Raw genomic sequence first — 20,777 nt, 5'->3', positions numbered from 1 at the left:
TGCCTGTAGTTCTAGCTACCCGGGGGAGTGAGGATTGCTTGGGGCCTGGAGGTCAAGACTGCAATGAGCTATGATCACATCACTGCATTCTAGCCTAGGCAACAGAGTGAGACACTGTCAAAAGAAAAAAAAAAAAAAAGAAAGAAAAGAAAAGGAAAAAGAGAAGAAAGAAACGTGAAGTGTATTCAACTTATTCTGCACGAAGGAGTACAAACGGCATCCTCTGAGTGAATTGCTTATGGAAAGCAGCTGGCAGGCAGCTTCCTTTTTCTTACTGAAGACATCAAATATCTCTAGTATGAAAGGGCAGTGGGGTTGTTTGTCCATCCCCCTGCTATAGTGGAAGGCTTCATAAAACTGTCCTACAAGGAATAAGTCATCTTTGGACAAATCAGCGGCAGGATCCTGAGTGTCACCTTGGAAACTATTGCATAATTTACCAATCTGGAACAGACCTATTTGCAAGCCTGAATTCCAAATTTTAGTTAAAGCAAAACGTGGTTGGTGATCCCACTGTCGTCTTTCTCGCCTGGTCCCCGGGATGGCATCGCTGAAAGTCAGAGCCTCACCAGAGCAGGCGACGTGGCAGTGGTTGTTCTCCTGCAGCTTTCCATGTCTGCACCACGTGAAGCTGTTGATCTGGAAGATGCCGTAGTCGATGCTGCCGTCATCCAGGACCCTCTGGGCCGTGGTGTTGTAGCCGCTCTCGTAATACGCCATGCAGATCCCTGGAGGGGCAAAGCCAGAAATGTCAGCAAAGGAAGTGCATTGTTCGCTCTAAGCCTGGTCTGAGGGTGAGTTTCCTTATCCCTGTTACCTGACTGTTTCCTCCCAATAAACCTTGAGGTGGGGCGGGGTGGGCATGCAACCAGAGGGCACATGAGGAGCACATCTGGGACTAGGATGGCGCACCTGAAGCTGCACACCCAGTCAGCGGCTGAGCCTAATCTAGAACAAAAGTCAGGTCTCCCCACTCCCCACAATGCCAGCAGAGGTGGCGTTATTTTCCCCTTCCCTGGCTGGTGTCATAAGGACAGGACTCCAGGAATAAGGAAATGAGGGGCTGGGGAGGAAGGAGAGGAGACCCAGAGAGCCACAGTTAGGCCAGCAGCCACCCCTGGGTGCAGTGAGGGCGGAGCATGGTTAGCTGGGAAGACACAGCAGGGAGTGTGGCCAGGATCTTCAGCATCTCAGGGGAGAGGTCAAGGACAGAGAGAGAAGGAAAGAAAGAATCTCACAGTTTCCAAGGCTGAAGCCCCCGTAGTTGTCCAGGCCAGCCCTCGAGAATATTTTTGCCAGTTTGCAACGAGTGTAGATTTTGGACTCAGCGCCTGTGACCAGGCAGCCAATGAGGGTCAGAATACCCGCAGCCTTCATCCTCAAAGTCTGCTGGAGACAGAACCTGCCAAAGAGCGGAGACCGAGTCAGAAGATCTTGATTCGGAAACTTTGAAATCCAGCGGCGGTGACTGCGCACGGCCCTGCCTAGATGCTGCCTGTCACTTTGGTCATTCGGAGCCACCATCAGGCAAAACCGGCCACTCTACAGTCCAGGGAAGGAAAGCGACTGAAGGCTGTTTCCTTAGTGCTTTTCCATACAGTAACTTTCAAGTCAATGCTGTGTTCTCAGGGTTAAGCAAGTGAAAAAATTAACCCTTCAGGTGAAACCCACAGGGGGCATTTTCAGGATTTCTATTTTAATTCTATGAATAAAGAATAGAATACAAGGGTGAAACATTCCCTATACTGCTGACCCTTGAACAACATAGGTTTGAACTGCGTGGATCCATTTATACCTGAATTTTCTTCTGCCTCTGCCACCCTTGAGACAGCAAGACCAACCCCTCCTCTTCCTCCACCTCAGTCTGCTCAGTGTGAAGACAACCAGGATGAAGGCCTTTATGATGATCCACTTCCACTTAACAAATAGTGAATATAATATAATAGTAAATATTTACTGTTAGCAAATAGCTAATATTTACAAATAATATATCTTCTCTTCCTTATGATTTGCTTAATAACATTTTCTTTTCTCTAGCTTACTTTATTGTAAGAATCCATTATAGACATAGAACATACAAAATATGTGTTTATTGGCGTTTATGTTATCAATAAGGCTTCCAGTCAGCAGTAAGTTATTAGTCGTTAAGCTTCTGGGGAGTCAAAAGTTAAGTGCGAGATTTTCAACTGAGCAGGGGTTGGCACCCCTGGCCCCTGCATTTGTTCAAGGATCAACTGGATGTGTAGAAACAGACACCCCATTTCAGCCAGAGATGAAAGACATGTGGGCCTGTAGGGACAACTTTAAGATTCATTGTTTGGGGGTTTATTGAAGGGTGAAGATTAAGCACTTAATCTTTCATTTTCTTTTCTTGATGCAATTCAAAATGTGGGAGCGTTGCTTCCAAAGTATCAGTGTTTTATCTTAGATGGCAAATGCATTGCTTTGCTAGGCTTCACCCGCCAGTGCTCTGGGGGGCCTCCTAAAAGTCTGGCGCCTGACTGGGGAGCAAGAGGGATGGAGGACAATGCCTCACGAAAGGAGGAAAGCACCTGGGGGAGCAGAGGGGCAATAAAGAGGCCCCCAGGGAAGCATTTGAAATGGGAGTAGGATCAAGAGTGCTGTCTCCTGCTGCCTACTGATTTTCCACAATATCCTCCTCTCTTAAAAGAATGTCTTCCCCAAATACAGCAGCCTTGCTGGGATGGGGTGAAGTGAAATTTCTGACACCTGCTCGGGATCCTGAACTTGATGTTCCTACATATGTTCATCCCGTGTCATTTTCTGCACTTGCCTAGAAACTTCTCCAGTCATTAGTTTCTCTCCCTGGGGCTGGATTGCTGCATTGAAAGGCTAGGCCCAAAACAGGGCTAAGTAGTCATCAGCAAGGCCACCGCACCAAGTAACAAGCAGGGCTTTAAGGTGACTAAGCAATAAGGTAAGGAACTGCATTGCATGAGGGGTATGTACATTACAAACATAAATAGCAAGGGTGGGCAAACCAGGCCTGCTTTTGTATGTCAACTTTGATTGAAACATAGCTGCACCCATTTGGTAATATATCATTAGTGGCTGATTTCCAACTACAGTGGCAGAGCTGAGGAATTGTGTTAGAGGCTGCATAGACCACAAAGCTTAACATATTATTATCTGGCCCTTTTCAGAGAAAGCATGCCAGTCCGTGGTGTACAGCATTGTGTTAAGCTGTGAGGGACAGACAAACGAAGTTTAAGATGCAGAGCTAAGGCCAGGCATGGCGGCTGATACCTGTAATCTAAGCACTTTGGGAGGCTGAGGCAGGCAGATTGCTTGAAACCAGGAGTTTGAGACCAGCCTGGCCAACAAAGGTAGACTCTGTCCCTACAAAATATACAAAAATTAGCCAGGCATGGTAGTGTGCGCCTGTGGTCCTAGCTACTGTGAGGTGAAAGGATCACTTGAGGCTGGGAGGTTGAGGCTATAATGAACCATGATTGTGACACTGCACTCCAGCCTGGGCAGCAGAATGAGAGACTCTGTCTAAAAAAAAAAAAAAATGATGCAGAGCATGCAAATAAAGTTGGTTTCCATCGCCTACCTTAGAATTTTACTGATTTCAAACAAGTCAAAAGAAAACCTGCAGCATTTATAACCCCAAGCATCATGTTCCACATCCTTCAAGAACCTGCCATTGCTGTTTCTCAGGGACAGGTGGCTTCATAAGAGTAATTCAGGTCTTACTGAAAAGGCAGATTCCCGGTGCCTGCCCCAGAGGCCAGTTTCTCAGGTGAGCCTGCGGAAGAAACACTGCTCCACTTACTCAGTCGGTGACTGGCAGCTCAGGTGAGCGTCCTGTATCCCCTGAAGCCATGTCTGATTCTCACAAGGCGCAAGTAATCCTTTCCTAGCTCCAGAACTATTCTTTAGAATGTCAGAGAAAGAAAAATTCTTAATCCTTTGTTTCTCACCACCTAGAGATGCTAGAATTCTACTTCTTGGGACTAAAAGCTATATCATCCTGCATGCTTGTGTTCTGAGGCAAGTGATAACTGTGTTCTGGGGCTTAATACCTCTTGTTTTTTCTCTTTTCCCTTCAACAAACCTCCTCACTACACAACTTGGCCAGGGCCTCCCATCCAACTGACAGTTCTTCTTTAAGGCAACAGTCTGCAAACTTTATCACAAATTTCATTAATAAAGGAAGTTAAGCTTGTATCCTCTTTAGATGGACTTCACATTACAAATCATACTTCTGTACCTCTGTACTAATATGCTACATAAATTATCAACATACACAAAACTAAAATTTGAAAATTAATGACATAGAGGTGAAATTAACATTAAAAACTTATTAATAGCACATTTCTTTGCTATAGTCAAATTATTATTAATAAAATATTTTTCTAATAACATGATTTTATTATTTTTGAAAAATTTGGTTTAACACTTTGTGAATCAGTAACTAAAGAGCTGTTTTCAAAGTCTATTTCAATGTACAAATTTAGTGACACGTTTAAAATGAATTCTCATTGGAATATGTAGATCTAAGTAGAAGTTTATTGTTGGCTGCACCTAACTAATCGTTATATTTTCTTAAATTCCATCTGCCAATAATGCAAAGGTTTTGTTGAAATCCATTTTTAAGTTCATGTAGTATTACATTGTGCACATACAACATAACATAGCCAACTTCATATTGATGCACACTTATTTTATACTTCTATTATAAACATATTACAGCCAGTAATTTTGTACATATGTCACTTGTACCTTTTCAAGAATATCTTGCTGGATCAAAGGGTATAATTTTGTAATTTTGCTAGATATTTGCCAAATTACCTTTCACATGGGCTTGTATGAGGAAGATAGCACACTGTGTTATCAAATGTTTCAATATTTGTCAATATTAGAGATGAAACATAATTCAGCAGAGTTTAATTTCAACTTTTGTTATTTCAAGCTTCTTGAGGGTCTTTTTTGTTTATCTTTAGAAGCCATTTGTGAGCCTTTTCTTGTGAACTGTCTATAATATGAGAAAATGTATAGATTTTTCCCTCAAACCTCTTTTTCAAAATATTTTGAAATAGGGATTGTACAATCAGTGAGAAAATAGAGATAGATTGTCTTTTTCTTTTTCAAAAATGCTTGTTTAGCAAGTTTTCAGATACAATGTAAATAAACAAAAGTCATTTACAGTCTTGTATACTAGGAATATAAAATAAGAATTTGAAATAAAAAAAACATTTACAATAGTACACAAACACAAATGAAGTACTTAAATTTAAACCTAACCAAATATGTGCAGGATGTGTATGCTGAAAACTATAAGACAGATGAAAAATTAAAGAAGACCTGATTAAATTGAAAAGATAGGCCAGGCGTGGTGGCTCAAGCCTGTAATCCCAGCACTTTGGGAGGCTGAGACGGGCGGATCACAAGGTTAGGAGATCGAGATCATCCTGGCTAACACGGTGAAACCCCGTCTCTACTAAAAAATACAAAAAACTAGCCGGGCGATGTGGCGGGCGCCTGTAGTCCCAGCTACTCGGGAGGCTGAGGCAGGAGAATGGCGTAAACCCGGGAGGCGGAGCTTGCAGTGAGCTGAGATCCGGCCACTGCACTCCAGCCTGGGCGGCAGAGCGAGACTCCGTCTCAAAAAAAAAAAAAAAAAAAAAATTGAAAAGATATACCATATTCATGAATTTGGTGAGTCAATATTATTAAGATTTAATCTATAGATTTAATGCAATCCCATTTAAAGTCCCAGAAAATTGTTTAGCAAAGATCAATAAGAGGATCCTAAAACTTATGTGAAAAGGCAAAGGGACTAGAATAGGCAAAACTATTCAAAAGAAGAACAAAATTAAAGGACTCATATTACTTGAATTTAGAACTTAATATAAAGCTGTAGTACTCAAGATAGAATGATATTGGTGGAAAGATAGACACATAGAACAGTGAAACAAAATAGAGAGCCTAGAAATAGTGCTGCACGTATGTAGTCAACTAACTTTTTATAAAGATGCAAATTAAATTCAATGGAAAGATGATGTTCCATTCAACAAATGGTACTAAAATAAGACTGTCTATGTGCAAAACAACAAAAATAACAACAAAAATAAAGCAAGGCATAAAGTATAGAAGAATACATACCTTGTATCTCAAATAAAATTCATTCAAGGTGGATCAAAAGCCTAAATGTAAAAAGTGAAACAATGAAATTCTTTAAGTAAACAAAAAAATCTGCAGGACCTTGGGTTTGGCAATGAAATTTTAAATATAACATCAAAAGCACAATCCGTGGAAGGACGAAAAAAAACAATTAGTTGGACTTGATCAAAATTTAAAACTTTTGCTCTTCGAAAGACACTGTTAGGGGAATGAAAAGATTAGCTACAGATTGGAAGGAATATTTACAAATCAATGTCTAATGAAAGCCTTGTATTCAGAATATGCAAAAGACTCTTAAAATTCGACTATAAGCAAGCATATGGCCCAATTAAACAAATTGGCAAATGATTTAAGCAGATACTTCAGAGAAGATATACAAATGACAAATAGGCATATGAAAAGATGATCAATATCATTGTCACCAGGGAAGTGTAAATTAAAACCACAATTAGATGTCACTTCTCACTAATCAGAGTTGCTAAAATCAATTAGATAACATCAAATGATGAATACACAGAACCGTAAGAACTCCGATTTATCACTAGTGGAAATGCAAAGTGGTACATCACTTTGGAAAACAGCTAGTCAGTTTCTCATAAAATTAAATGTAGACTTATCATATAAACCGACAATCACACTCCTATGTATTTATTCAAGTGAATAAAAAACTTACACTCACACAAAAGCAAGCTAACCCATGTTTATAGCAGCTTTATTCATAATCACTGAAAACTGGAAGCAACAAAGATGACCTTCAGCAGGCAAGTATATTTACAAACCGTGATCTATCCATACAATGGAATACTACTCAGCAATGGAAGGAATGAGCTATTTGATTCCCGCAACAATGTGGATTACTCTTAAATGCGTTTTGCTAAGTAAAAGAAGCCAGACCCAAAAGATTACATATTATATATAATTCCATATATATGACATTATGGAAAAGGCAAAATTTATGGGGATGGAAAACAGTTTAGTGATTGTCAAGGGTTAGAGGAGAAATTGACTACAAAAGAACCACACACATTCTATTTTATTTTAGGTCATTGGAACTGTTCTCTATGATACTAAGGTAGTGGATACACGGCTTCATGAATTTGTCAAAACCTATAGACCCATACACCACAACGGGGGAAGTTCATTGTATGTAAACTTTAAAAAATCACCCAGGATGTTGGAGAATACCAGGATAGAATTTAGTCTGTGACAAAAAGACCTAACTATTACAAACGTATGACATAACCTTACTGAAGGCATGGGAAAAGAGATGCGGATCCAGGTAACTTTAGAAAACAGTGTTTTGACTGAATATTTAAAGTTTAAAGACAAAGCAGTCTGTACATAAACACTGTACTCCAGTTGGTGAATTCACTTCTCACTGGGGTAAGTGTTAGCAATTCTGAAACTACATGTAAACTAGCATTAAACAAATGAGGAAAAAAATTGCAGATAATGGGAGCCAGATTTCACACTGTCAGAGAGAGAAGTTAAAAATAAGCAAAAGAAAAAGACTAGAATTGAACTCTGTGACACTGGATTAGAGTCGGAGACATGAATATAAATCTGTCCATCTACCTAGAAACAGTGGCACTCCAGTAGCTATGAGCATTCTCAACACACAGACTTGCTTCTAATACCATTTCATTCTCCAGTAAAAAACGAAACCAGGACTCCTTAGAAAATAAGCTAATTTCAGGACTGAGTCAGGGAAAATGCAAAATGAGCTTAGAGTATCTTGTTGGTGCCAGAGAATAAGGAAATGCTGAGGGTGGGGGAGGCACACGTCTAAGGGACACAGGAACTAAACTGAGAAAAGCCCCGATGGCCTAAACTGGGACAATCGCACAACAAAATAAATAACGATCGCACTGGATTCTAACACACAGAATAAAATAAATATATATGAGGACATACTGATATAAATAAATGACTGAATAAATAAATATCTGAGGACAAGAAACAAGTCTGTCTCACAGAAGAATTCTAAGTAATCTATGTAGATAATCCCCCTCCAGGAAATGGAGCTTAATTCTCCTCCCTTTGAGTAGGGGGTGGACTGACTGACTTGCTTCCCATGGATAGAATACAGAAAGGGGAAAATGGGGACTTTCTGGTGAAGAAACCCAGCGGACTCTGTCTTAGCCAAGTGATCCAGGTTAACCTTACCAGGGATGAGTCATGGTAGGTCCCCCTGATAGGACGTGACGAGAAGGGCACTTCACCTCTGTGGTTTTCTTTCCCCAAAATCCATAACCCCACTCGAATCACGAGAAAATGTTAATAAAACCCCAAAGGATGGACATCCACAAAATACCTGACCACTGCTCCTCAAGTATGTCAAAGTCAAGAAAAGCAAGGCTGAGAAAACGCTAGACTGGAAGAGACTAAGGAAGTATGAGAACTAAAAACAATGCAGTGTCCTGGATTGGATCCTGGGATAGAAAAAGGACAATATTAGAAAAATGAGTGAAAGCTGCATAAAGCCTGCAGTTAACGCATTACACCAATGTTAATTTCTTGGTCTTGGCAGACGTGCTGTGGACGTGTAAGATGTTCGTGTTAGGGAAGCTGGGAAAAGGGTATGTGGGACTCTGGACTCTGCACGACTTTTCTGTCAATCTAAAATGATTTCAAAGTAAGTTAAAAAATCTGTGAGCTAACATACTGTTGATAGCCACTTATCACGGAGAAGGTGAGCGGATTTGAATTGCTTGATTATTATAAAATAAAAGTGACTAATCTCTACAGTGGCCAATGATTGTAACTGCATTGCCAGTGAGAAACCCAGCAGACATGTGCCACAAAAGGTTTTCAAAGTCGCTCCTCTTCTCATGATCAATTGTTGTGAAGGTTCTATTATTTAAAGGTCTCATGTTAATCAAATTAACTGTATTAATTTCACTCTACAGATACAGTCTCATCCTACTTATTTTTGTATAAAATAGGACCGCACTGGTGATATCCTGTGCCATCTAAATGACCACATATTGCAGTAAACTGAAAGGAGCAAATAGATACATTATTCTCCATCTTCTTATCTGGGGGCCATAGAAAGTAAGATGAAGACACAAGAGCCAAACAACACAGGGGTAAAGACTCAAGCTCCTAAGCTGACTTACACATTTACCTGCATGGAGTCACCAGCCACAAAGCTGAGACCACGCAGAAACACGAAGCAAATCAAACATAGACTTGGTCAGCTCAGTGGTGATGATGGCAGCAGAGGTCTTAAATGTGTGCAGTGTTTTTATTTATTTTAAAAATTGTGGTAAAATAGACATTACATAAAATGTACTGTTTTAACCATTTTAAAGTATACAATGAGAGTCATTAAGTACATTCACAGCACGCATCCATCCATTCTCTCTGGTTCCATAACTTTTTCATCTCCCAAAAGGAAGCTCTGTTCCCATTAATTCACTTCCCATTTCCTCTTTTCCCAGCCCTGGTACCCACTGATCTGTGTTCTGTCCCTGTGGATTTACCTGTTCTGGATATTTCCTATAACAGGGTCTACAGTGTTTTTACCAGTGTTTTTCAAAGTGTAGTTCTCACCACCAGCCTGGGAACCTCACCTGAAAAACGTGTTAAAATAAAATTTTCTTGATCTCAGACTAGGTATGCAGAATCAGAATTAAGGGTGTGGTGGCCTCTAGGAATCTGAGATTTGACATACTCCCCAGGTGATCCTAATACCCACTAAAGTGTGAGAATATCTGAAATAGCTAGTCCTCTCCATCTTCTATTAACCTTGACATTGTGGATGGCCACTTTCCTGTGGGCTCAGCTGGCCAACTTGACAAATGAATTTACGATTGGGAATTAATCACTGAGGTTGACTCAATGTGTAACTTTTCCCAAGAGAATGGCAGTATGAATTGAGACATCTTCAAAATACTGTGGTTTTCTTTCCCCAAAACCTGTTTTCAGACTGTGAAAACTTTAGTTCTTCTGAGACTAAAGGCCTCATGAAGTTGCCTTAGGATGGATGCCCCTGTTCCCGAAGTCCCACACCAGGAGGTATGAGCCACCCTGGGAATGGACAGACCCACTCCTGTTGCCAGGGCATCCAACTTGCTCTGCAGCTCTACGTTTTGTGGTGTAGGGGAAGTGGAAGGATCTTGAATATTTCAGCTCCGAATAAGACTTGGTTTCAAATCTGTTTAAAAACAAAAAAAAAAACCCCTTAACCCAAATCAATGAACTCCTACTAGTCAGATTTCTGACACTGTTATAGACCAGTGGGGGAGTCATTATGCCATTAGGGTGACAGATAGGGCTGAATCTAAGACTACTCTAGGGAACTTTGGGGACTGTAGCACATGGCTCTAAGTTTCAAGGGTGCCCACAGGTATTGCATCTCTAAGTCAAGTGCACTGGGTAAGTTTCCTGACATAACTAAGATTGTACCACCAGGATTAATACAGCATAGAATGTGTTATAAACACAGAGATGGATTTACAGGAAATCAAACTTCCTTGCCAAGTCGTAAGCCTTAGCCCATCCCACTGTATATATTCCGCTACCACCTCCACTATTTTAGACTTGTACAATAGACACTACCATTGCTGGTTAAGCTTATTTCAAAAAGTCAAACACAAAAGAAGCACCAACTATATCACAGGAAAGAGCTGGTCTTTGCTCTCTAGATGTTTCTAAAAGTGATCAAACAGGTTGGATTACTCCAGTGGTCATTTGAGACCCATCCATATACCTTGACATCATACTATGTCAATACTACACTCTTTCTTAGATTTTTGTAGGGTTCCAATTACGAACTTGGTGAGTAGCAGCTGGCCACTGGAACTGCAAAGTAGTCCATCCTCACAAAAGGATGTGCATCTTGACCACAACCCTAGGTAACCATCTAGAGTTCTTTAAAATGATAAGCAAAAAGGATAATTTTTTTTTTTTTTAAGGCTGGGCACTGTGGCTCATGCCTACAGCTCCAGAGCTTCAAAAGGTCAAGGTAGGAAGATAACTGTAGGCCAGGAGTTCAAGATTAGCCTGGGTAGCGTAGTGAGACCTTGTCTCTGCCAAAAAAAAAAAAAAAAAAAATTGAGAAATTAGCTGAGCATAGTTGCATGCACCTGTAGTCCCAGCTACTCAGGAGGCCAAGGCCGGCGTGTCTCTTGAGCCCAGAACTTCGAGGTTATAGTAAACTACAATTGTGCCACTGCACTCCAGCCTAAGTGACAGACAAATGTGGTAGGTGATTCCCTGTTTCAAAAAAAATTTCTTTTTAATACAGTTTATAGTTTTGTATCGTGTGTGTTGTTCAACAGTTTCCATTGTCATGCATAGAAAAGGAACATTTTCATGGGTAGAAGAATCTAGAAGGTTAAGAATGCAAGCTCTGACATCAGATTTTTAGGATATTAACTTGTGCCCTGCCAATGACCAATTGTTACCATAAAAACTGTTAGAATAGTTCCTGGCACATGACAAGAGCTCAACATATATGGTTATTACGATCATTAGTAGAGATATCACTATTATGAATGTTATTGTTACCCCATCCCCATGGTGAAAAAAAAAATGAAGCCTTAGACAGAAGTATCAGGTAGGTTTGAGTTATTTTGGTGAAGAAATGTGAGGCTCTTCAGCATAAAGATTAATTCATCAATAAGTTCTAGGGGTATTTTCTATTAAGGGTAGGAGTTCTTAGTCCAAGGCGTCAAGTAATCTGAAAAACCTGTAAATTTATGCTAAGTGGGAGTATTCATGTTCATTTTTCTGGGGACACACTCTAAATGTGACCAAATTTTCAAAGGAATGTGGGACTTCCACAATGTTAATAACTGTTACTTTCGAGCCTGCTAAGTTAAACAGCTTTTCTGCAGGCTGTTTAGCCTGGAGGCAGGTGGATGGATATGACATGAATCCTTCAGCATCTTCCATGCCACACTCATCTTGCACTGGGTCTTTTAAAAATTATTTCAATTCCTTGACATTTTCGACATTTGCCAAATGCTTGCAGAAATTTTCCAGGATCCCAAACACTCCAAAATCCTTTAGGCACACACAGTTCGGGACAGTAGGATAACATGCATTACTCCATGAAACACAAATTCACTACCTTTGTGGTACTCCAGGAATTTCTTGAGTTATTGGTGCTCTAACCCTTGAAGAATCTCTCCTGCTATGAGTGTGTCTGCATGTGAGTATGTATTTGTGTGTGTGTGTGTGTGTGTGTGTGAACATTCAGTCCTATGCCCAATGAATTTTGCTACTTTTTTCCTACAAATGCCCACTCATTGGTAGACCTCTTTTCTTTGCCAACATCTTTACAGATCTTTCCCATTTTTATTCTTATATGTCAGCATGTCATGTTATAGCCATTTCCAATTTTTTTTAAGTCCAAGATAAATGCAGAAAGAACTTGCACTGTGGCTGAACTCTCCTTAACGTCTTCAAAGGAAAATGTCTGTGTGGCATGATTTTTTCCATCATTTAATCCAACCATGCACTCCCAGAATAAGAAAAATCAGAAACCCAGCAGGCTTACAACTGCGGGCTCCTGTCAATGGCAAAATGATTGTTACTTTGAGATGGATAAAGAGGGACAGGAGGCACCAACCCCACCACCTCCAGCCTTGAGCTCCTCCTCACACAGGAGGGTCCTGTCTCTGCTGGAATCCTGATTATGTTGCCATTATCAAGTGGGAAAGGTGTTTTATGAAATGATTCTAAGGATCTCAATTCCCTCTCTGTCATGTGTTTATTGTATCTGGGGTTTGCAGTAATTTGTAAGCATGTGTTGAAATTTCCAGTTCACATTGATCTCCCAACGCTGGCAGGCTCCAACGGTGAGCATGGAATCATCTGGTGACCTTTCAAATGTCTAATTTAGATCAGGAGAAGCCACAATAATGAATCTAGGTTCTTGAAGTTTATAAATTAAAGGTAATTATTTATAAACAAATAATAAAACCAAAAATGAGATTTCATTTTTTTAAAAAAACAGGAGGGAACCCCCCAAAATTGTTGTGGTCCAGTACCGTCCTTTACAGATAAAAAAAAAGGCTGAGACCCAGGGAGTTACTTTTTTGCCTTTTTGATGTGTAGCACAAAGTTTGGCTCTGAGTTATACATTTGGTAAGTGCTTGTTGAGTCAGTATTTGTGATCGAGTGTCTTGCTCTGAGAAAGAGAGTCCTAGTGCCAGGTACCCAGTCAGAGCTTAATGAATATTGAGTTAATAGGACATGGCTGTGGGAGCTCAGTCAACAAAGGAATAATAATAAACTATCATTTAATCCAGAGATGCAACTGTCCACATAACCAGCTCATATCAGTGTAAAATGAAAACCCATGTCATCATGTTCCTTTGTTAATATGGCAGTCATCTAGCACAATTCTAAACAAGAAGAGCAAATTACTGCCATTGTCCAATATCCATCATTCAGATTACAGTTGATCCTTGAATAAAGGGACCTCAACTCTCACACAGCCAAAAACCCATGTATAACTTTTGAGTCCCCCTAAATGTAACAACTAATAGCCTACTGTTGCCTGGACGCCTCACCGACTTCATAAATAGTTGATTCACACATATTTTGTAGGGTATATGCATTCTATTCTGTATCCTTATAATAAAAGAAGTTCGAGAAAAGAAAATGCTATTAAGAAAATCACATCTGGGTGTGGTGACTCACACCTGTAATCCCAGCACTTTGGGAGTCTGAGGTAGGCAGACTACTTCAGGCCAGGAGCTCAAGATCAGCCTGGGCAACAAAGTGAGACCGCGTCGCTACAAAAAATACAAAAATTAGCCAGGCATGATGGCTTGCACCTGAGGTCCCATCCACTTGAGAGGCTTGAGGTGGGAGGGTCACTTGAGCCCAGGAGGTCAAGACTGCAGTTAACTGTGATCACGTCACTGCACTCCAGCTTGGGTGACACAGTGAGACTCTGGGAAAAAAAAGAAAGAAAAAGAAAGAAAGAAAGAAAAAGAAAATCACAAGGAAAAGAAATATAGTTACTATTCATTAAGTGGACCATTGTAAATGTCTTCATCCTCGTTGTCTTCATGTTGAGTAAGATGAGGAGGAAGGGAAAAGGAGGGGTTGATCTTGCTGTCTCAGTGATGGCAGAGGTGGAGGAGGTAGAAGGGGAAGCAGAAGAAGCAGGCATACTACATGCAACTTTTATTGAAAAAAAATTGAAGGCAAGTGGACCCACACAGTTCAACCCCTTGGTGTTCAAGGGTCAGCTGTAATTGAGAAGTGTTCTGCTCATGGTAGCTGATGTTGAGTAAAGGCATTCTCTCCCCCTTAGAAGCTGTCATTTTTTTCACAATCTCTGTAAAAAAAAGTTTCTCAATCTACTTTAATCAGATCCCTTTACCTCTCCCAAACCTCTGAGTGCTCAGAAGGCTGGTCCCCATTTATCTTCTACTCCAAGGGCAATGGGTCACCAGCCCCATTTAAGAAGGCACCCCCACCTCTCAAGCTCCCCATTTTATAATTATACCTCATATTTTACACAGCATATAATTCTACACTTGTGGTACACATAGTCTTTTTAACAGGAGATAATGCTAATTGCAAATCTGGGTTTTCATGGCAGAGTCTCTGCCACTAATGAGGTTGCATGAGAAAAATCAAGTCTCCAGGGTGGAGTGGGAATTCTGCCTGCTAACCCAGATATGGTCATAATATTTGATATTAACTCAACCAAGCATTCCACAAGTATTAAAGACCTTGGGCACTTCCAGGGGGTTGTTATTTCTAATTTCATTTGGGGATTTGGGGAAACTCTCGCTCCTTTAGATTTTTCCTTTGGCTGGTAATCTGGTTTGTGGAGTATTTGAACCTCTTGTCTCTGGTTTCTGCGCAATGCATACCATAGTGTCTTCCCTAACCAGTGAGAAAAGACGGCACAGGAGGAGCCAAATTAGCCCATTTTGTTTTTTTAAGGCAGCTCTTGTGAAAGATTTCAAGGGAATGTTAGAATGATTGGCAAAAACGAAGTTCGGGGTTTCTGTGGATTTAAACTGGTTATGTCTCTCCTGAGCCCTGCTAGAAAGGATAATTAGATTAATTTAATTTTCAGTGTCAAGAGAGCAGCAGCTAGCTTTGAGATTATTATGGGCTTTTTGGGGAGATATTTACTTGGGCTGAGGGAGAATTTGGCCATCTATATTTCTGAGATGCTCTCCTTTGTAACTAATTGCACACAAAAGAGGAAATTGTGCTTTTATCTATTACAAAACTAGTACAACTTGCTTTTTTTCCCTTTAAAAAAATAACGTGACATCTCCGCAAAACAACAGCTCTCACTTGTAATGAGTTTAGATGACTCAGGGGTTTTGCTCCCCCTTATTTCTTTGGAAATATGCAATGTCTATAATTATGCACATATATGTTCAGTGTGAAGCAAGGCTGGAAATATTTGGAAGTAAAGAATTTTGCAATATTTAGAAAGATTGAACCTTTTAAAATGTAAGAATGTTTTGAAATATTGAATTTACTTGGCTTAGAAAATCCAAGGACTCCATCTGTATTTCACGTCCTCCATCTTCTGCAGTCCTGCCCTCTGGAGAGGAACCAGCCCATGCATGTGGATCTGCTGGAGAGTGAGGCTGGCACCAGGCTCTGTTTCCATAACCTCAGGGCAAGGTGAGGAAGAGAGCAGGGCCTCTGAATATGCCACAGAATGTGAAATGGAAAAATCTAACGCTGGCTTCACCCCTGTCCCTTAGGAAAATATGCATGCATAGAGCTTTGAGAGTCATCGCCCTGAGGGAATATTCCTTGCCTTGGAGACAAAGTCCAAGTGGTGACTTTATTTTTAAATGTCTAAAATAAATGCATGGAATCATCTGCAAGAAAGATGATTTGCATATAAATCTTTTGTTCATCTTCTTCGCATGCATCATAGGCCCAAGCATTGCATATCATAGGTGTGCAACAAAATTTTTTTTGTATTTTGCATTATTAAAGATTCGGAATATTATAAAATGTCTTGTTTTTCAGATTTTGCTAATAATTCCCCCAAAGTATGAATTTGAAGTGATTCTCTATCATACAGGTTTCTACTTTGGAGGAAGTGTATATGAGTGTGGTTTGGTTTCATCTGAGGTCCAAGCGCTATGTAGCATGTACCCAATATACCATAGTCTTGGGTTTATTATTTAATTCCCTGTTTGGAGACACAAGGACAAATGACTTGGTGTCAGGAATTGTACTGAGAAACAATGTGATTATATTTTTATTTTAGGTTGTACCAACTTTTGTATTTGGGGGAAAAAATTCTATTAACTTTCTTTTATGATTGTCAGCAGTCATAAAAGAAATATCTTGGAAAGAACAGTATCTTTTGAGTTTTAAGAGCATCCAAGAGTCCAAGTAACAGACGGGAGCTTTGTTAGAACTAACTGCTTCCTTTCTCTCATAAAACTGCTATCTACATCAATCTATGTTTATTTTTCTCCAGTGTTTCAATTTGCTTAATGGACTTCAGCTGAAGACTTTTCTCAATGTCCCAGGAAAGTAAAATCTAATAAACCCCTAAGGACTTAGCCGTCATAGTTCAGCACTTTTTGGCTTATTTTGTCTGACTTTCATCTTTGCTGCTGCAGAAACAAGGGCTGAAGAGCACCCTGGACCTACTCTTGTAGCTTTGAGCCTGGGAAGCAGTAAACTAGACAAGTTGTCAGAGGCATTTGAATCAGAGCAAACGCTATCTTGAATAGGAGCTGGGTAAAATGAGACTGAGACCAACTGGGCTGTATTCCCAGATCATTAGGCATTCTTAATCATAGGATGAGACAGGAGGTCAGCACAAGATATAGGTCATAAAGACCTCGCTGATAAAAACAGGTTGCAGTAAAGAAGCCAGCCAGGGCGTGGTGGCTTATGCCTGTAATCCTAGCACCTTGGGAGGCCAAAGCAAGTGGATCTCTTGAGGTCAAGAGCTCAAGACTAGCCTGGCCAACATAGTGAAACCTTGTCTCTACTAAAAATACAAAAATTAGCTGGGCATGGTGGCGGGCGCCTGTAATCTCAGCTACTCAGGAGGCTGAGGCAGGAGAATCGCTTGAACCAGGGAGGTGGAGGTTGCAGTGAGCAGAGATTGCGCCACTGTACTCCAGCATGGGCGACAGAACGAGACTCTGTCTCAAAAAAAAAAAAAAGAAGCCAACCAAAACCAAAACCAAGATGGTGATGAGAGTGACCTCTGGTTGTCCTCACTGCTACACTCCCACCAGTGCCATGACAGTTCACAGATGCCATGACCATGTCAGGAAGTTACTCTATATGGTCTAAAAATGGGAGACATGAATAAGCCACCCCTTATTCAACGTATCATCAAGAAATAACCATAACAATGGGCAACTGGCAGCCCTCAGGGCTGCTCTGTCTATGAGTAGCCATTCTTTTATTCCTTTACTTTTTTTAACAAACTTGCTTTCACTTTACTCCAGGGACTCGCCCTGAATTCTTTCTTGCGTGAGATCCAAGAACCCTCTCTTGGGGTCTAAATATGGACCCCTTTCCTGTAACAAAGTCACGCCTCCCTTCTCTTCTTGGTAAAAGGAAAAATATGGTTTGTGAGGGGATCAGGGAAAGCTAAATCGAGAGAAGTAAGATGAACTGATGATGGAAAGTTTAGATGGCTAGGCTGAAGGCTGCTGAAGAACCTGATCTTCTAGAGCTTGGCATTCAGGTCATCTTCATCAGAGAAAACTACCTAATTTACTAATTATCCCGATGATTGGCTTAGAAACCAGACCTGTTCAACCAATATTTCTGAGGCAGTGCCCAGGAATCCACATTTTCATCAAATCCTTCACTAGACATTAGAGAATCATTGGCTAAGCAATAGGGTGCTTTGGAAATTCATGAATTCAAAAAATTCCTTCATTTTAAACCTTTCCCCAGATGTTTTAACTGTGCCTTTTACAGTCAGTGTATTTTCATAGGTGAGGGTAATCATATTTCATTTATTTGTTGTGTTTAATTGGACTTCTTCCTGCTATCTTTTTTGAACCATGCTTTTTTTTTTTTTTTGCATATATTTTCCTACTTTCCTGACATCTGTTGAAATGGTTAAAAACATTTTTTTTGGCCAGGCACGGTGGCTTATGCCTGTAAATGCCAGCACTTTGGGAGGCTGAGGCAGGTGGATCACCTGAGGTCAGGAGTTCAAGACTGGCCTGCCCAACATGGCAAAACCCATCTCTACTAAAAATACAAAAATTAGCTGGGTGTCATGGTGCACATCTGTAATCCCAGCTACTAGGGAGGCTGAGGCAGGAGAATCGCTTGAACCTGGGAGGCAGCTGTTGCAGTGAGCCAAGATTACACCATTGTACTCCAGCCTGGGTGACAGAGCAAGACTCCATCTCGGAAAAAAAAAAATCTTTTTATTTAATTGTTCTTGTTTTGAATTTGCTTTTTTCTCTCCCTTAGGCTGGTTTGAATATTACAACTTGTATTCCTTCACTTTTTGGTGAAATTTGGTTTTAATATATATATTTTATTTTACATTTTCCTAATGATGTCTAAAGTTATCCAGTGCCTCTGTCTTTCTTCTGAACAACAAAGGCTCTGTTACTCGGTTAGCATGCATTCCCTCCTCCTTTCCATCTTATCTCCCCATCTTCATGATATTTCTAGCTGGAATTTTAGATCTATATCTATGAAGACAAAATATAATCAATCATTTAACATTTAAATATAGTAGTTAGCCATGTCAACATATTTTACCACTGTCTTTGTTACTGTTATTTAAAATAATTTTAAAATACTGTTCCAAAAGTCAGAAACAGTAGTCACCTTTCTAAGTTTTTAGGTGTTTGAAAATGACTTTATTTGGCTCTCAATTTAAATGAAATTTCATCCCAGTACAGACTGACGATTATTTTCTCCATGACTTTGAGGCTATTCCTCTACTGTCTTCTGGTATCTCTTGCTGGTGAGATGCCTACTTCCTATGCAAGCAGACCTCAAGGCAGCCTCCACAAATCTTAACTCCTGGTGTGCAAGCTCTTAAATAATCACCTCCCTTTGAGTGTGGATTGTACCTGTGACTTTCTGCTAACCAATAGAATATGGCAAGAGTGATGGGATGCCATTCCTGTGATCACATTGTGTCACATAACACTGACTGATTGCAGATTGGCTCTGGAGTCTTGCTCTCCTTGCTGCTTTGAAGAGGCAAGCAGCCATTAGTCCTACAGTTGCAAGGAAGTGAATTCTGCCAACAACCTGAGTGGGCTTAGAAGCAGCAGATCCTTCCCCAATTGATCCTCCAGATGAGAACCCAGGCCAGGCTGACACCTCAATGGCTGCCTTACAGAGAACCCAGCTAAGCCATGTTCAAACTCCCGACCCACAGAAACAATGAGATAAGAAATGTGTGTTGATTAAGCTCTAAGCTTGTGGTAATTTTTTACATAGCACAGAAAACTAAGACAGTACTCTTAGTGTTACCAATGTGTAGCGCATCTGTCATTTCTCCCTTATAACTTCTAAAGGTTGTTTATTTTTCCTTGGTGTTCTACAATTTCACTACAAAATGTCCAGGTGTGGTTTTATTTCTTTTTTGTCCTGTCCACAGTTGGCATGCACTATATGTATGAACACTCTTTTTTTCCCCTTTAATTCAGGAAAATGTTAAGCCATTGCCTTCTCAAAAATGCCACTCCACCGTATATAGAGAATATAGAGAATTTTCTATATTCTCTACTTCTGGAACTGCAATTATGTCCATCAGAGAGGGTCTCAATCTGTTCTCTGTGTTTCCTGGCTTCTCTTTCATATTTTAGGTTTCTTTATCTGTCTGTGCTTCATTTTGGATCATTCAGTATATTACAGCTCTTTAATATTATGGCTATGACAAGTCTAGTATTTATTATCACTTCTATTTAGTTTTAAATTTCAGTTAATATATTATTGTTTGAGTGGTAGTACTTATCTTTTATTTATTTATTTATTTATTTATTTATTTTTTTTCAGGTCATTCTCCTGCCTCAGCCTCCCGAGTAGCTGGGACTACAGGCGCCCACCACCTCGCCTGGCTAGTTTTTTGTATTTTTTAGTAGAGACGGGGTTTCACCGTGTTAGCCAGGATGTTCTCGATCTCCTGACCTTGTGATCCGCCTGTCTCGGCCTCCCAAAGTGCTGGGATTACAGGCTTGAGCCACCACGCCCGGCCAGTACTTATCTTTTATAATCGTCCCTGTTCTGGATTCATATATTTGTTTGTTTGTTTCATAGTGTCTTGTTATTGCTTTGATTTTCAAGCTCACCTTGAGAAGGACGTGTGTGTGTGTGTGCTCACCTTAAGAAGGATACGTGTGTGTATGTGTGCTCACCTTGAGAAGGATGTGTGTGTGTTTATGTGTGTGTGGTATGTTTTCTTTCCCTTTCCCCCTTATTAATACCTCTATGTAGATATCTTACAGTTGCCTCTATCCCACCAGGGTTCCCAGTTCAGAACCAGTTCTTCTCTTAGTGTGTCCTATGGGATGTCAGAGCTCCTGCTCCTAAACCAGCAAGGGCCTGCTCACCTCCAAACTGTACAACTGTCTCTACTTCCTCCCACCACATGAGGCAGCAGCTCTGTGCAGTTTAACGGCACAGCATGAAAGCTCCACTCGAACTGGGGAGGGCCACCT

At 40.4% G+C, this 20,777-nt stretch overlaps 1 pseudogene across 1 annotated transcript in view; it reads right to left on the bottom strand.

Annotated features, from left to right (window-relative positions):
• Positions 1 to 20,777, bottom strand: part of LOC117082233 — a 43,801-nt pseudogene that overhangs the window by 17,909 nt on the left and 5,115 nt on the right. The window contains exons 2-4 of the transcript XR_004436529.1: positions 3,721 to 3,950; positions 1,239 to 1,402; positions 570 to 728 (exon numbers count right to left, since the gene is read on the bottom strand). The product of XR_004436529.1 is annotated as a lysozyme-like protein 1 (transcript). The remainder of the gene's footprint in view (positions 1 to 569; positions 729 to 1,238; positions 1,403 to 3,720; positions 3,951 to 20,777) is intronic.

The sequence above is a fragment of the Trachypithecus francoisi genome, unplaced genomic scaffold (genome assembly GCF_009764315.1).
Source record: "Trachypithecus francoisi isolate TF-2019V2 unplaced genomic scaffold, Tfra_2.0 Lachesis_group9, whole genome shotgun sequence".
Lineage (NCBI taxonomy): Eukaryota > Metazoa > Chordata > Mammalia > Primates > Cercopithecidae > Trachypithecus > Trachypithecus francoisi.
This window is presented reverse-complemented; position numbering and strand designations above follow the sequence as displayed.